The sequence below is a fragment of the Molothrus aeneus genome, chromosome 5 (genome assembly GCF_037042795.1).
Source record: "Molothrus aeneus isolate 106 chromosome 5, BPBGC_Maene_1.0, whole genome shotgun sequence".
Classification (NCBI taxonomy): domain Eukaryota; kingdom Metazoa; phylum Chordata; class Aves; order Passeriformes; family Icteridae; genus Molothrus; species Molothrus aeneus.
Genome location: NC_089650.1, coordinates 10,612,412 through 10,624,447, shown reverse-complemented (window position 1 = coordinate 10,624,447; position 12,036 = coordinate 10,612,412). Strand labels below are relative to the sequence as shown.

Sequence of the window (12,036 nt, the reverse complement as noted above, 5' to 3'; positions counted from 1 at the left end):
GGAGGCTCCCATGACACTCCTTTCACCTGGCCAAGCACCAGCAAATGGTGCTCAGGGACTAAATGTGAAATGACACCAAACAGGTTTTCATGAAACTGCTCAAAATTTCCCAACTAATGATGTCACTCCTGTTTTGTCTTGATTCTTCTCGCCAGCTCATCCCTGGGTTTCAGCAAGGCCATGATGTATTCACCTTGCTGTGCCTCTTCTCCCAGCCTTCTGCACCTTCACTCCTATTTCCTTTGCCAAAATTATAAAAACCACTTTTTAAAAAAAGGAAAAATAAGAGCTGAAAGGTTCAGGTGGGCATCAGTGGATGATGAACTCCACAAGACAGAGTAACACTTGACAAAAGCAGGTATAAAAACTGGTGTAAAAAATAGGTTTAAGCGAAACTCAAGTAAAAAGATACAGAAGCTATTAAAGTACCTAAAATCCATGGGGGTTTGATCCCAGTTGTAAGAACCTGGTATTATTTAGTCTTTTAAAGGCTCACTAGTAGAGACTCCAAGCTGTTGAAATGCTAACTTATTCCATGCTCTGCAGAGACAGAAAATAAATGTGAAACTGGATCCTGACAGCACCACTAGATCCCAAAATTGACCCTCCTGCTTTCTGCTCTGCCTGCTTCAAAGAACATGCTATTCCTGGCAGAGTTTTAAAACATAAAGCCCAGGCAAGTGTTCTCATGTCCTCTCCGCTTCCCAAAGCTAAGGCGAGCAGCTCGCTGGAGCTGCCCTCCCACACACATCACCCTCTGGGTCCTGGCACTTGCCAAGAGCTCTGCACTGGCCCCACGGGCTGGCCTGGCACCAAGCACGAGCAGAGCAGCGGCCGCGGCACGCGGCTCAGCACGCTCGAGCTACAATAAACCTGTCAGACTGCGCGAGACATGAATCATATGGACTGCCACAACAGCAACCCAGCGTGTGCTAAAGCAAACAAGCAAACAAACAAACAAACAAACAATCCTAAGACATCTCAAAACACAGATGTAGGTAAAAGGCACTCTCCTGAGGCTGCCAGTGTAGTTATACTACAAGGCAATCCTGGAAAAATATACTCTCTCCTGACTTGTGACAACTCAGAAATGCTTCAGCAGAGCTGTAGTAGGGGGCCATGGGAAAGCAGGACCAACAGGACTCACTGGGAAACTGGACCATGACCAAGCAAATGCCTGGGTTTTCCAGGATGCTGGAAGTGAGAGAAAACACCTTTAGCAAAGGCACATCAGTCACTGAGGGATGTGCCTGCAGAGGTTGCTCAGGGTCTTTTGGAAAGCACATCTCCAAGTGCACTTAGTCAGCTGGAGGTGCTGCTTCTCTCACACTGCCCAGGAAGTTATGCAGCAGAAACAAGAGCATCTTTTCCTGCTTAAGGTTTTCCTGTAGTCCTTGATACAGCCATGAGACTGAAGCATAGAAATAATGCTACAAGTGCATCTGAGGGACTTGCATGCTGCCTGTGCCCTTCAGGGCAGCCTTGGGAGTGGATGACTGCTCCATCTATGCTTGTGGGACAACAGGGCATACCATTTCATACCATGAACCTGTGGCTACACTTTGGATGTACATGTATTTTTCACTTGTATCATTGCAATACAGTCAATGGGTACAGTGACCGTTTCTCCATCTTGTTTTCCTCCCTGCTATTTAATGATCTTGTGGTGTCACCTCTTAAGCCACAATCCTCCAAAGACTTGCAGACACCCCTCACCTTCCAACCAGCAACTGCAAGGCTGTGAACCATGAGATGAATTAGCCAGACAAAAGCACAGGGAAAAGGTTTATGGCCAGTCTGTTTGCTTTTCCTGGCAGATTCAGTCCAGAGACTTCAGCTTTTCCAGGTGACAAGTGTCTTCCAAGACAGTGTCTGCATCACAAAATATTCTGTAAGATCTTTATTTAACTGCTCCCCTAGGAATGCTGGCTAGACCCTCACACTACTGCCACATGTGCCTGTGTCTGAGCACATGAATTGCCTCAACTGACTTCATCAGGACGACTCATGCACTGAAAGCCCACTACATGTGTAAACGTTAGCAGGAACAGTGCATTAATCATCTGCCCTTGGGTTCTGAAAGGGAATTTTTGTAAGAAAAAAGCAAAAAAAACCTCCATAAAACTTGTGGATACAATTCAGGTATCCAAGTGATGCATTAATCTAAATTAAACCTCCACTCTCCCTTTTAGAAAAGCAAGTTCTTCTCTACGAATGTATAATCTGTAGTTAACTGATGTGAACTGATTTCAAAAGAAATCCTGTGGAAGGTGAAGTTTCCAGTATCCGTGCCCACCCCACAAGCAGCACACTCAGAAAATCTACATTTGGTTTTCTTGCAGATTTTTCCTTCCCTTCCTTCTCCATGACTAGCAATATGGATAGAAAAATATTCTCTCTGCTCTTGACAGAGTGGCTGCTGCTGCTGCTGCTGCTGCTGCTGCACATTCTCCACCTGGAGTGAAAATTCTCCGTTGTCACGGCAGCCAACAGTGATGTCACAGACTGAGTATTGTGACTTCAGCTGGAAAAGGAGCAGCAGAGCAGATGAACTCTGAAAACAAAGATATTGTTTTGGTGTAAACAGCCTTCCCTGAAAAGAGGGGGAAAAAAAGAAGGAAGTATATATAAACATCTGACAATTACGGTTTTCTCAAAGAAGTATAAATATATGAAAAATAGGCAAGTATCTCGAAGGTCCAATTAAGTACTGAAAGAATTGTCATTTTGTTTCTGTTCTGTTAAGAAATGGGACCCTTTCAGGTTTTGAAATACACGTTTTCTATTCTTTTCTTTTTTTTACTTTTGTTTTTAAAATTTTCTTGTCTGGTCATTGTCCCAGATTCAGCAATCAGCATTGCTGTGTAGAGGAATGTCTCAGAAAATAATGCACATGTTTCCAAATGCTTCATTAATACACAGGCAACTTGCAAATACTGCTGTCTGTCTTGACAAACCTTTCTGAAAATTCACATGCAGAAGAAGGGGAAATACTGGTAGGACTTCAGTTACCAGCTTCTCAGGGGACAACACAAATAATAAGCAGTTCCCTCCCCAAAGTACCCTAATGATATCCTAGCTTTACAAAAAATTATGCTTGAATATTTTTTCTGAAATATAAACTTGCCACGCACAGTCAAAATTAAAAAGAAATATGGGGCATTTTAAAGAGAAATTCCATGGGGAAAAGCAACTGTGAAATAGCCAAACATCAATTATGAAAACCACATCAAGAAGAGGCTCTTATGCACGGGCTGAAGGGTTTAGGGATTTCAAGAAAATGTGCATCCTAGTTTGACTCATAATGTAGGCAGAGAATGAGCAAGTTTCCTCAACTTAAAAACAGCTCAGTGAGTATGTAACCCTTTAAAGTCCTAGCATCTATACAACTCTCTTGTATCTCACAGCTCCCAGCTGATGGCAATCTTTGCTCTCCATGCCCAACTCCTCCACAGGACTGGAGATGGATTACTTCCATCCTCAATTAGTGCAGAAGGAACAGCTGATACTCCTGTGACATGGGCAAACTTCTGAGGTGTGCACCACAGCCACCCCAGAGCTTGCTCATTGGTGCCATTATCACTATCCCAACTGCAAACCTTCAATCAGAGCCTTCTCCTCCCCTGCTGCTGCCCACATACAGCTCAACAGGCTGTGGGCAGCACTGCTTCCCCCTACCTGAGGGGAGAGCACAAATGTAAGGAAAGCAAAATGTAACAAAGTGAACAAAGACAAAGAGATTTGGGGTTGATTCTGCCTATAAGTCAAGTCTGGATCATTTTCCCAAACTTAAAGATTATGGTCTCATGAGTGTACCATTTGGGACTTCCACAGGGCAGGATCTGGGAGAGGGAGTACCCAGGGTAAAATCAGGAAACACCTTCCCACAAGACCCAAAGAAAAAGCAATGGCATGAACTTGTTCTGCCTCAAAATAACTTGCAAGTCGGTTGGTTTGTGGCATTGCTGTTCAATGGTACAGAGCATTATTAGAGAAAAACAGCATAAACCAGACAGTTGTCATATGGGAGAAAAAGGTATCTCAGTTCATTTCTGTTTTTCCTCCAACCCTGAACTTCTACCTCAAGGGTCACACTTGCTCCTACAGGGAATGTCTGGATAAAAGGCTTCACCAATTTTCCTCTCTGATGACAAATGGCACCAAACACTTTCCTGTCTCTTCTCCCAGAAGCAACAGCTGTTTATTGTTCCTCATTCCCACTCTGCATGACCAAACAACTACACAGAAAACAGAGATGGGTGAAAGCAAGACTATTTAAAGCTGCAAACCAAGAACACAAGGCTTAGAAAAGCTCAGCTTTATGGCTGCCTGTGCAACCTTCGACCCTCTTTCCTGCCCGTGCACCATGGCAGAGCTGTTAATCACATAATCACAGGCTATTTTTCCAAGGACCTTGGCCTCACCCAGTGCAGCAGGATCTGGGTGATCCTGCTAGTGATCACCTAGTGAGCACCCAGTTACTATTTCATCTTCTCAGTGCTGGTGGAGGTGTGGCCCCAGCCTTGTTTACTGCATACCCGCCACGCTCTGCTCTGCAGATGGAATTGGTAATTTACTCATGGCCTTTCCTACAGTACGCATCATTAGAGTAACTGAATGTTCCACAAACATAAAGGAATATATTTTTGCACTGCCCTTATAAAGTAAGACACTGCATTATCCATATGTCAAGGGCAGGGAAGCAAAGCACAGGGAGATTAATGTGAAAAGCTTCCACTAGTTTTAAATGCTCTATTGAAACTCTTAAGTGCAAGTTCTTCAGAGATATGTTTTGCCAGTTGTGGCTGTGGTGACAACCATTTTTTGGGCTGATGCTCTCAGAGATAGCAGAAGTGGTATCCCTGACATTTGTACCATTCAAATTTTACTGGGTTGTTAATGTGGAGGCTTGCTTTCTCACTTCTTTGTACATTTGTTGTATTTAACACGCATCAGGAAAAAATTCAGGAGAGATATAAAAGAGCTGTTTTCTAAATATACATTCTGAGGCAGGTAGCTGGGATGGAAAATTTCTGCCCAGACAGTTTAAGTTTAGTAAAGTTGTGAACAACTGAAAATGAAGGTCTTAAAATAGGGAGGCTGTTGGACGGCCTCAACGACAGGTCATTGCCATAAAATACACTTTTCTTTCTCTTCTCACTTTTCTCTCTTCTCTTTCTGAGAAGAAACAGATGTTACACTAACAGAATCAAATCAAACTGAAACCCAAACTGCAACTAGAACTTTATTTTATATCCTGGTTCTGTTCAGATAAACAAGATCAATTTATTCTTACATTTAAAGCACAACAAAGTCTTGTTACTCAATTCCAAACAGGGACTTCAGCTTAGAGAATAAGCTCCACCTTTCCTCCTGCTCTCTCAGAAAGAGAAAGCAAGTGTCAATCACTTCTGGCAGCACTGGTCATAAGCAGGATATAGGACAGGCAGATGGACAGTACTCAGGGGTAGTGAATCTTACATTGATATAAACTGATCCTTCCCCTGATTATTTGCAGGGAGATTCAAAAATTCCTATAAGGGAAAAAAAAGCCCATCTGAAAATTTCAGGCAGTGATTTTATCTGTGCCAACACCGGCAAAGAAAGACAGACAGACAAAAAGACAGACGGTGGGGGGGTGGGTATAATTCAACCAACTGCTGGTGCCAGCCTTCTTCAGAGCAATGAAATAATTTTAGAGACACTTCTGTAGGAGCCTAAAATCCAACCTTGCAACTGTGCACAGGACTCGGGACACACAGACACATACAGACACACAGACAGACATACGTGACACTGGACAGCAATGTGAGACAATGTGGGAGCTGGCAGAACTGGTTCCTCCATCATCTTGGGAACATGCAAGGACAACCCTAGGATAACTCCTGACAATTCCTCTTTGCCACCCAAGCTGTATTCCTGGCAAATGGTGTTATGAAGTGTTCCTTCCCCTGATACATACCATATCCACACAGAGAGGAACACAGACCCAATTTCTCTGTCCTGCACTGAAAACCCTCACTGTATATCCCTGCTTTTGAGCTAGTCATGTCTCCTGACTGCACTAACTTAGACTAATTTAGTATTTTTAATTACAGAGGGATTTACAGCACTGCACTACAGTGCTCTCTTTTATTATACCCAGTGTTTCTGCTGAATCTGGGTGCACTCTACATACAAAGTTGCACATTAGACAAATTACACTGCACATTAAGTAAATCTCTCTCTAGAAATAGGATTAGATGAAGAGGCAAATCTTCCTCATTCCTAGTGCATAAATTAATATCTACAAAATCAATATAAAGAAAGAGCTCCATATCAATTTATGAAAAAAAATAGTTTAAACATACTCCACAATTAAACAAATTTATGTAGGAGATGCATTCTTCTTCTCCTATTTTGCTTAATAAATAAAACAGCTGGTCCAAGGAATCAGGTCAATCAGTGTCTGGAAAAAGCCCCATTAAAGCTGCTATATAACCTAGTTTCTCAAGCTGCATAAGGCATTCTAATATTGAAGAGGCAGAAGTCCATGCAGAGACAGCAGGGATGGCTCAGCTTCTGGCCCTTCAGGGTTATGGAGGATATTTATCACAGAAGACAACAGTAAGTGAGATATCTTGCAAAGATCTAAGGAGATGGGCTCTGAAGGACCACAACAAAGACAACATGATGCATCCAGACCTGTACATAAAACAGAGCTAGTAGCCTTGGGCACCTAAGCTCAGGTCATCCAACATAAGAAGATGGTAAAGGCCCAGATTTTCACGTGTGCTCAGATGCCCTCAAAGCTAACCTAGCCCTGCTGCCACAGTGGGTGATAACACCTCTTCCCAGGGCACTCCACAGCGCCATGGTTCCATCCCTCCCGTCTCACGTGGGAGGGTGAATCCGGCAATGCCCAAAGCTGTGGGCGTGTTTTGTGGGCACAGAGCCTATTCCAGTGCAGGCAAAAACCCCTCAGCATCAGCCCTCCTCCTCCTGCACAACACACAGCACACAAAATGCAGTGCCCAGGCCCTCCTCACCTCAGAAAATGTATATTCAGTAGGTTTGAAAATATTTTGCAAAGGATATCACAATCCACATCCTATAGAGATAAAAATGGAGCCAGAAGAAAGTGACTTGCTTAAGCTTCAGGAGCAAGGCAGCATCAGAACTGGGAAATGAAACTTCCTGGTCCACAAACCTAGGTTTTAGCTTCTTAAATAAGGATTCTCTTCCCTCATTAAAAAACTAAAAATGAGAAAAGAGGAAGGAATATTCTGTAGACAGAATGAACTTCGCCCTCAGAGGACTAATGACCTGATAGACTTTTTTTCCCTTCTCACCTCCATTTCCCCTCGCTAAAGTTACAATAACTTCAAGGACTATCCTTCTTTCTTGGTCTGCTTTAACCTAGTGTGTCAGCTCAGCATCCTTTTCCCAACCACCTGAAGCCAGAGACCATCCTTCCATGAGAGGAGATTACCTTCTTGCTTTCAGTCTCTCTGGACATCCTTGCAACATCCTGGACTGAGACTACTCTGCTTTCTGCATTGTGCTGAGGGACCCCAAAGTCCTATCCACTCATCCCAGCCCATAGTACGTGGCAGCCTGAAAGGGTACCCTGGAGGTAAAACCTGCTTGTTCTCTATTAATTTTTCATTTTAAGAATGGCTCCAGGGAAAGGAGGGAGATATAGGTCAGAGACTTTGGGGGCTGATTAGTAACTCTGTACATCTTCCTTCCTTTTTTTTTTCCCCCTCATTATTTTTTTCTCTTCCAAATTGAGAAACAGAGGGTTTTCCCTCCGTATTTCTCATTTACTCCTTGAGCATCACTGGCATTAGTCAGCAAACTCCTGCTATTTCCTCACAAGCCCCTGACACTTGCAGAGTGACTAACCCCCTGTGCACACACTTGGGTTCTAACAGTTGCATCTGCTTTTTTCCCTCATGAAAAATGGATCTCAGCATTGCACAGGCGCAGTTGTCCCTGTGGTCACTGTGAGGGTGACAGGTCACTCCCTGTAAGCTCCTGCTGCCAGGAGGCTGTAAACACCACCATTTTTCACGCACAGAGCCAAGGAGCCAGGAGGTGATGGCAGGGCCTGCCCTCAGGTCACTTCATAACTCACCATCACAGTAGCAGCGTCCCTCACGCTAGGAAGAAGTTAGCTCCTGCTCCAAGCCCAGGCACGTGGAGAAGGTGATGGAGGAAGCCTGAAGCCACCAGCTCTGCCAGGTGACACCGCCTTTGCGTTGGCCTTTCCTTCCAGCACCAGGAGTCTCTGCCCCCGTTATGGTGCCCGGTGCCTGACATGATGTGCAGCAGGCCTCAGCTTGGCTCCCGAGGCACGAACACAGGGTGAGTGAAAACACAGCTCCTTGTGACTCAAAGCCACCTCATCAGAGCATGACAGAAGGCTCCTCCTGGCCAGGTGGGCTTGCACAAGCTGCCCACCCACAGCCATGCTCACAGAAGACCTTGCATGCAGCTCATGCTCGCGTGGGCGTACCCACAGACCTGCCCACACTGTGCTCTTGGTGCTGCGCTCGAGCACACTGCAAGTTTGTTGTGTCCACCTTCCCAGGGTGATGCCAAGAGCACACAGACCACTCTTCCTTACATCCAACATGCAAACAGGATGTCTTGCCCCCAGGCAATGGTAGGTGCTACCTGCTGCCACCCACACAGGAACAGTCCACATCCAGAGCAGAGCCCATCAACAGGGATCAGTGGGAAGGCTGGTGAACTTGGTGCTGGAGAAGTTTATTCCCCATTTAACCTTGACACCCTCACACCCCGTTCCCACCACCCTTACCTCCGTCCCCATTGTAGGAGAGACTTCTGCATTGCTGTGTAGGGAGGCATGAAAATAAACCACCGGCTCCAGTGCCACACTCCCTCCTGGCAGATCTGTTTCTCTCTTCTTAACTGTTTCCAAGTGCCTGGCTGTTTTATAATCCCCAGTGAGCATTCCCTTAACTCCTTCCTCACTGAGTCCTTCCACTCTCCCTCGCTCGCTCTCTTCTGAAAGGCAGAAAAATCCAAGGCGGGGTAGGGGGTAGAGAAAGCAAAGGAGGGGGCCTGAATCAAACAGGGAACATCTGAATCAAAGAGGGAACATCTGAATCAAACTGCACATATTAGTCATTTCCCCAGCCCTCTCTTACACAGACAGACTGACTCTCCTGTTAATGTATTTCATTTTTTCTTCCCTATGGACATTTGTATACCTTAGAAACTTCTTTGCTAATCTCCTCCTGCTTTTTCATACCATGAGGTCATATGCTCCTGCTGGTAGCATGACTTTAAATCACACACCAGCTTGCCCTTTGAGGTCTGAACAGAAATCACTGTCTTAGATCACAAGTAAATATGAGTTGATGGCTTCAAGCCCAATGTCACAACCGCCCCACTTATGCATATTGCAAAATTCGAGAAGAATCAAATGCAGGTATTGATTCCCAGTGGAAAGGACTTGATCACTGCAAGGGCTGTGAGAGGGCCATGTGGAGGAGCTCAGGCAGAGGAACACATCCTCCCTGTTTCCAAGACACTGCAACTGCCCTGAAGTGACCTGTTGAGAGTCACACACACTATGGGTGCTAAAGGCCATGCACTGCATCTGTGCTTGTGCACGTCAGTGAGTGCAGACGTGGGGCACGGAGTCACCTGGCCTGAGACATTTTGGGAGGCCCACAGGTCACAGCTGCACTTGGCCACACTGCAGCACAGGTCACTGTGTGTGTGCCAGGGTGTGCTGGCAGCACGGCGTGGGGTAGGACAAGCACGGCGACCCAGCAGCTTTGGATTTCATAACAACCACTACGTGCAAAGCAACGTCACACAACGCTCTGGTGCTTACGCTGCTCCTGTGAGCACATGAATAAAGAGGACAGAGGAAAAAAAAGCATTGGCTTTCACATGTCCCCTCTCAGGTGGGAACATGACGCCTGCAGCTGGCTGCTGCTCTTCCTCAGAGCCTATGGCTGCTTCTTCCAGCATCTTGAGGTTGCCCCTGACAGCTTCCACTCAAAAGTTTACCGAGGTATCTTTTTCCCTGACAAAATGAGCTATTCAAAATGAGCTATGTCACACCAGGCTGGGCCTCAGGGCTTTTAAAATCGGTTCTGCTGATGTTCAAAGGGAGCAGCTTGCTGTGCAGAGGAGTGGTAGAGTTAATAGCAGTAGGATCAGCACAAGCTCTTACCCTGCCATCTGCCTTCAGCTCAGCCAGGCTTTCTGCTGAACAGCCAATGTAGGCTGGGGCCACTGGAGTGAGCAGCAACTCGCTGACATGAAAGACTGCCTGGGTTAGTTGATTAAGAATAAGATTACGAGCACAGGAATCCTGTATAGTGCTGGTACTGACTCAGTTCAAGGATTTCATGGGGATATTTAAGCCCAGTTTTCCAAAGAAGTCTTTTATTTTGCACAGGTGGGTGTTTGTGTGACAGCTTAAATAAGCCCCATGAATCGATGACTCCAGAAACAGGGGTCACCTCTGAAACTGCTATGCTTTCTTCCTTGGCCACCCCCACTCAAAACCAGGGATAAATAACACTTAACTGTCTCACTCCCCTGTAATGTTTAAGTCCTTTGCACACAGAGAGCTCTTGAGGAAACACAGGAAAGCCCACTGGAATGGACAGGGATGCCTCTCACAACGGTGGGTCACAGATCCTTCTTGTTCTGCCTTGTGGACTTCTTTTAAGTGCTGGCCACTGACAGAGACTGCTCAGCTCTGCTCCTGCACATTCAGACTGACAGCTGCCTCAAGAGTTCTCCCTCTTTTTAACAATAGAAGAGTCACTTAAGGCTTGTGGATGACCTGAAAGTACCAACTGCTGACCCACCACTGAAGTCTGAACCTTCCAGTGCAACCACGAAGAGCAGGGCTTGGTCCCCTTGAGGGATGGTGAGGGCAAAACAGTTCTGTAGGCCCATAACAAAATACTGAGAGTATACAAAATACTCTGATGTCGTATCATTCTGTGGGAACACCCTATAGCAATTTAAAGGACTGCTGCAGCTGATCTCCAAACCCAGGAGGAGACAGCTGGAGGGAGCAGCAAAAGGGTGCTGGTCTGAAAGAAAGATGGGGGATCTGGGAGAGTGAGGGCACAACCTGCCTCATCTGAAAGTGAAAAGAACAGAGAGGCCCCTCCTTTCACAGATGCAGGGAGGAAAAAAAGCAAGATGAGCAAAAAGCCTGGACTTAATAATGAAAAACAAAAACTCATCATTTATTTTCATATCCTCTCACTAATGCTGGCATAATGCTAACAGTGGAATTCTTATGGCATGCATGTCATGCCTGCAAATACCAAGTGAATTACTTCTCAGCAAGGCTATGGGCTATGGCACTGAGCAGCACATTCGTTACAAAAGATTGGATGATGAACGACAGTTCCCAAATTCCTCCTTGACAATGCTACTTGCATTAGTTGTAATTTAATGAGTGTGAGAGTTTTGGCTCAAACCACAGAAATAATACTGCCTGCTGCTGCTTCCCACTGGGTCTTGTATTAACTCACACCACCTCCACCTCCTACTTCTCTACCTCCTCCCTTTTCACACCTATCCTCAGGTGCTAAAAGTCGTGTCATGAAACCCATCAGCATGGCAAGAGAGCATGTAGAAGCCCCCAAGCACATGCATTCCTTCTGGCTAAAAGGTGGGAGAGGACACAAACCTCTCCCTCATCTCTGAGGCAGGCTGGGGTGGTTCCTACAGCAGCCAGTCTCTGTGTAGACAAGCCACCAACTCTCCTTTGGCTCTTTCCTTCTAGGGAGCCAGTGCAGGTGAGAGACACCGAGCTGGCAGTTCTGGAAACAGCATGAAGCACAGTCTGTATGAGCCATGTTGGTGCAGAGCTCCCACCATACACCCCTGCCAGCACGGTCCTCCTGCCTTCCCAGAGGGAACCACAGCAGGGTAGCCCAGCCTCATCCTCACCTTGCAGGCTGTCTTAGCTGGTCTGTTGCTCTTTTAAACAATTTTGAGATCTTGTAAGCAGCCAGTAAGTGTGAACATAACCTTTGCTAG

General features: G+C 45.8%; 1 protein-coding gene across 5 annotated transcripts in view; it reads right to left on the bottom strand.

The window, feature by feature from the left end:
* HIPK2 (homeodomain interacting protein kinase 2) overlaps positions 1–12,036 on the bottom strand; it is a 140,816-nt gene that overhangs the window by 111,951 nt on the left and 16,829 nt on the right. The window contains exon 1 of one of the 5 annotated variants that reach the window (XM_066550883.1): positions 8,807–8,879. The exons of the other annotated variants lie outside the window; for them this stretch is intronic. The gene's annotated coding sequence lies outside the window, so the exon portion shown is untranslated. Of the gene's footprint in view, positions 1–8,806; positions 8,880–12,036 lie in introns of those variants that run through there. 5 annotated transcript variants of the gene reach the window in all.